This window comes from Fukomys damarensis, unplaced genomic scaffold, assembly GCF_012274545.1.
Source record: "Fukomys damarensis isolate Sample0158 unplaced genomic scaffold, DMR_v1.0_HiC HiC_scaffold_16, whole genome shotgun sequence".
Taxonomy (NCBI): domain Eukaryota; kingdom Metazoa; phylum Chordata; class Mammalia; order Rodentia; family Bathyergidae; genus Fukomys; species Fukomys damarensis.
Genome location: NW_022900928.1, coordinates 118712209 through 118717728, shown reverse-complemented (window position 1 = coordinate 118717728; position 5520 = coordinate 118712209). Strand labels below are relative to the sequence as shown.

The 5520-nt window shown below is 51.9% G+C and overlaps 1 protein-coding gene across 1 annotated transcript in view; it reads right to left on the bottom strand.

The window, feature by feature from the left end:
• Wnt10a (Wnt family member 10A) overlaps positions 1-5520 on the bottom strand; it is a gene marked incomplete at its 5' end in the record, with an annotated part of 12342 nt that overhangs the window by 4200 nt on the left and 2622 nt on the right. The gene's annotated exons all lie outside the window — the stretch shown is intronic.

Here is a 5520-nt window from a genome sequence, read left to right as displayed (position 1 = left end):
AGAGAAAAAAAAAAAAAAAAAAAAAAAAAAGAGACAGAGAGAGATTTGGGGGGGCTTGGACATCTCATCCCCTGTCCATCCTGCCCAATTTTGTCTTCAAACCGGTGTGGTGGAGGATCTGGTACAAGGGAGAGAGTCTAAGAAGATCGGGAATCACAGCAGAGGCCAAAGGATTTTGAGGGTCATAGTGGGGAAGTCTTCATCGTACACTCCCCCTTTTCATTAATGTCACCCTTAGCAAGCTTGGAATTTGTGTGTCTAGATCTCTCCTTTAGGGCAGAAAGCACCTGGTAAACACATTCTTTTTCAGATCAGGTATTTAATCTATTACCTTTCATGGTGATAACTGCAATTTAAAATAGCCTGCAGAAAGAAAGCCAAATTTAACCTAAAGAATAAGGTATCAGGGATGGAATTCCAGGCCCTAGGAGATGCCAGTGGAAAGAAGGATAAGTAAAAAGAGATAGTCTGTTCCCAAAGTGCCTTACCCCAAGATCACTTGCAGGTGTGCACCTACCTTAGGCCCAGCCCACAACCCTCCCTGATGGTCCCTGTCCTCATCCACAGGACATACCTGGAAGTGGCTCAAAAGTGGGTACCAAAAAGCCAAGGATTTAGCTCAGTGATGCAGCCTTGCTGCCTCACAAGTGCAAGGTCCTGAGTTTGATCCCTGGTCAAAAAAAAAAAAAGGTACCACGCAGCCACCCTGCCTGTGGTCTCTCAAGGTCAGATGAAGACATTTGAAGGATGAGCAAAGGGACCAATGGGATGGCCTATAGCAGTGCTCAAAACTGAGGAGGAAGATACCTTGCACTGATGCTCAGAAGAAACAAGCCTCCCTGAGCTAGACATTATCAGAGGCCCAGGGCTGGGCCAGCTTGGCCACTTACTTGTCTACACTGCTTTCCTTCTCTGTGATCCCACCTGAGCCACCCCCCTGGGAACGCCCTACACCTGTGGCAGGGGGTGACCTACTTGCAGAGGTGGATCCAGCTATTAGGCCTGCAGGCTACTTCTTGCTTATTCTGAATCTGAGAAAGGCCTAGTTAGGAGCAATTTGAAGCACAAGTCTCTGCCCAGCCTCTGGACCCTGGAAAGAGGGCAGGCATGAAGAGAAGCTAGAAGCAAGAATAGTTCCCACACAGGGTGGGAAATCTACCTGTGCCATGGGCCTTTGCAAGAGAAGCCTAAGACCTGGCAGGAGACTGATAGCCTTGGGGGAGGCCAGAGATTCAGAGAAAATTAATACTCTGAGTCCTTCTACCCCAGATTCAGAGACCTGAAGGACATACAGACCCCAGAGAGCCAACCAGGATGGGACAGAGAACCTAGCCCATTCTTACCCCAATCCTCACTCCCACTCACCAAGCCCTGTCCTCATCTTCCTGCCCAGGCAAAGAACAACAGCAAACAACAATATGATGATGATGATAAGACAAGATGTTTGGCAGAGAAGAACTGATCTCTGGGGCCAGATTGCCTGGGTTCTAATCTTGGCTCTTCCAATTACTAGTTAATAGCTCTGTGACACTGGCCAAGTGTCTTGACCTCATTGTACCTCAGTTCCTCATCTTTAAAACAGGGTTGCTACTATTATTATTATTATTTGCTTCATGGTTGTTCCAGTAAATAAATGAGTTACTAAATGTAAAGTGTTTAGAATAGTGTTTTACTCATAGTACATACTACAGAAATACTCACTTCCATTGATATGTTCTTCTTGCTGTCTGACCCCAATAATTCCTGCTCCATTTTCAGGTCACTGTTTTTTGTTTCACCCCTATCAAGGACAGAGCCAAGGGGCTCATGATCCACTCTAAAATAAATCATTTAGGCTCCGAGAAGCCCTCGAAGCAGACTTCCTTTGTGTGTTCTCTTTCCAGTTTATAGTATCTCAGTACGTTTTTCCATAATGGGCACAGCCTTGAGCAGAAGTGAGGAGATGGGGATTGGGCTGGAGCCTTCAAGGGACACTGGGAATTGACAAGAGCTGCAGGGGAGCAGAAACTGCTCTGGGATGGTGGGGCCTAAGGGGAAGGAGGGTGGACCCAAGTCCCTGGGAAATGCACCCTGCATTTATCCTCTGCCTTTTATCTTTGGAACTCTGAGCACTTTTCTTATTGCTGGGGGAGTCACTAGCCTACTCTCTAGGACACATGGCAATACTCAGACCTCTAGAAGCAGCCCAGACCTCAGAGATCACCCTACACCACTGCCACCACCAGTCACACACTGTACTATGCAAATGGAGAAGTCCAAGGTCACAGGGATTATAGAGCCAGACCCAGCTTTGTAAGCTCCCTAGGGTCAGCAAATTTCTGCCAAAGGACACTGGTCCCAAGGGAGCTTAGCTGTAGAGAAAAAAACCGGGTAGTCCAGTTTCCAGTTCCTATAGCCCTGTCTACACTTTACACCAGGAAAAAGCAAGAGGCTGGCCCTGTGGGAGAGGGATTGCAAGGCCAACCACCATCTTCCAGGCTCTGCCATGTTCAAGGGCAGGCCTGGAGGAATCTGGATAGATGTAACCCACAGCCTGTGGAGAATACCCCTATCCCATGCAGCTCAATATGCCTTTCCCTATACTGCCTCATGGCCTCTGACAGCTGTCATAGCCACCTGTAGAGGTGATCTGGCAGGGCCTGTATAGTCACCCTCTGCTGTATGCATCCAGTCCAACCTACTGAGTCTGCCCCCCAGCTCCCATTCAGGGCCCCAGTTTCGGTCTGGCCTCAACCGTCTGGGGCAGACTCAGGCACAGTGCCATCTGGCCAGCTGGAGGGGGGAAGGGGTGGGGCCATGGCCAGCTGGGCTGCCCGGAGCAGAAGGGGAGGGCTCCTCGTTAAGACGCACAATTAGCCGCCCTGCCTTTGATCTGAGACAGGGACTGCCAGCATTTAAGTGGAGTCAGCTGCCGCTACAGGCTGCAGCCAAGGGCCAGGAAGGGGCTGGGATGAAGACTTGGAGGGCAGGAGAGTACTAAGGAAAGAGGATGAAAGGGGCAGTGGGAACTAGGAGGGGCTAGAGAAGCTTGAGCCCTGCCCATTCAACTCAGAGAGGAAGAGAAGAGGTCTGGTTTCCATCCTTCAGTGCCAATAATCTGTGCATGCTCATTTGTGGGGAGTAGGGGGAGACAGAGAGAACTTGTATGTATGCAACAACGCTTGCATAGCACACTGATTAGGGCTATGCATTCACACAAGTATGGATGGGGTGTGTGTGTGTGTCAGTTGCACTTCTTGGGGTACACTTCTATTGCACCAGCTCACCTCTGGACACATAGTAGATTACATGCTGGCCTTGCAGCTTGCGAGGCAGTTGGATGCAAGCTCTAAAGTCAGCTGGCCTGCATAATCCCATCTCTAGTGCTTACTTTCAAGCTGTGTGACCTCACTGGCAAGTTACCCAACCTCTCTTAGTTTCATTTGCAAAATAAGGATAATAACAGGACCTACCACATAGGGACAGTTTGAGGACCCTAAAAGCATAAAGTGCTTTGGAACAATGCACAATAGTAGGTAGTTTGAGGACCCTAAAGCATAAAGTGCTTTGGAACAATGCACAATGTACAGCAAGTGCTTAATCCATGTTGGCTAATTTATTGGGCGTCATTACAATACTAGGACCTTCTGGGATGTGATTCTGCCTTTATTTTCCTATCTGAATGTCACTGTGTACCCCAAATCCTAGAAGCCTGGATATAAAACCAGTGTAAAAAGGCAGGTGGGAAAAGAAAGCCAGGCCTTGGAGAGGAGAGGCCAAGTATTTAAACTGCTGGTTTCTCCTGTGCTGGGAGTCTGGCTTGCCCTGGGGGCTGGTGCCCACTTTCCATCCCATTCCAAATGGGTTTAGAATTTAGGAAAATCAATAGCTAAACTGTATGGGAACTCAGGATCCACTTGTGAATCTCTTACCTTCCAGCCCTGCCCACTCCAGTGCCTGAGATCAGCCCCCAGCAGCACCTCCCTCAAACTTCCTTCTTGCTTTCTGAGTGAGAGACCGAGTTCACTATTCTTCACCAACGACTTTCTGCCCAGGGCCCAGGAACTAAGCTACTTGGGTCCTCAGTACAAAAAGGGATACAAGTGCCCTTTGGCACTTAGATCATAGCTGCCCTTGGGCTGGGCAAAGCCCAGACTTCCCCTGGAAGTCCCTATCCCAAGCCTCCCCTCCCCTTTCTCAGGCACCTCTAGCACCTCTCTTTGGCCTCCTCCACCATTGATGCCCAAGCACCATTTCCTCTCCCTCCTTCATCAGATGCATCCATCCAGCCCAACTTTTCTCCCAGGGAGGGTAACAGGACAATAGGGTGATAGCAACAGCATTAAGGAAAGCCCAAGGGAGCACTCCCCCCACACACACCCTGGAAGTTTCTGAATTTAAACATGGCAGAATCCACTTTAAGGGAATCCCTTTGGCAACCTGGGTCAGAGGGAAGGGTCAGTCACCTGATTCCACTTGGGGGAAATCATGGTCAGTGGACCCCACAATAGACAATTCATAGCTTGAAACGAAGAGAAACTGAGAGAAGGAACCAGAATGCCAGGGCCAGCTGGCACCATAGTGGCCTCCTGGGGTTTAAATTTAGCTAGTCCTGGATGAGACGGACCACGTGAAAGACCAGGAAATGACCCTGGAGTTAGGGCGGACCCAGATGTGGAAGGGGGCGAAGGAGCTGTGGTGGCCAGGCAAAGGTGAGAGGGGGACAGGAGGAGTAGCAGTTTTCTTTTCAGAAGCCCAGAGTCTCCCTTTGGGAAGGGACAGATAGAAACTAAGGGTTACCACGGCGTGGTGGGGGGAGGGGAGGAGACACAGCAGGATCCCCGGAGGTAGGGCGGTGTCCAGTGGCCCAGAGGAGCCCAGTACCCTCCGGGCATGGCCAGGAGCCGCTGTCCCGCCCCCTCCCCGCTCTAGGCGCTGCCCCGCTCGGCTAGCCCTGGCAAGTCTCCCCCTCCACCTCTAGCCTTTACCCCCACCAGTCCCCCCAGCTCACCTCCCGCTTATTAAACTGCAGGTGAACCCGGGAGCGCCTGGCGCCGCGCCAATCCCGCGCGGTTCCACCTCTCCGAACTCACCCCCGAGCTTCAGAGACACCCCCCACCCCAGGTCCTTCACCAGGCCGCTCGGGTCTGACGCAGAGACCGAACGAATCTCAGACGCCTGGGTTTACTCAGCCTAGAGGGGATGGGGGACCAGAGGGGACACCGAGGCCGGGGAGAGGGCTGAAGAGCTTGCCCTGCCTCGCCTCACCCCAGGCGACCGGGGCGAGAACCTCTGCGCGGATCTGAGCTTCTAGGGAACAGAAACAAGCAAGGGCTCCAGTCTCAAGGAGTGTGGATGACCTAGAAACTCAAAGGTGGGAGCTGGCGCGCAGTTACAGGAACCCAGGCCCGGGGCGGCCGAACCCCGAGGGTGCCAAGGCCTATCACTTGGTGTCAGCGGCAAGCCCAGGCAGGGTTCTCGGGGTCCCGGCCGCCGCCCCTGGACAGCTAGAGGGCTCGGGCTGGCGAGGCTGGCGGAGTG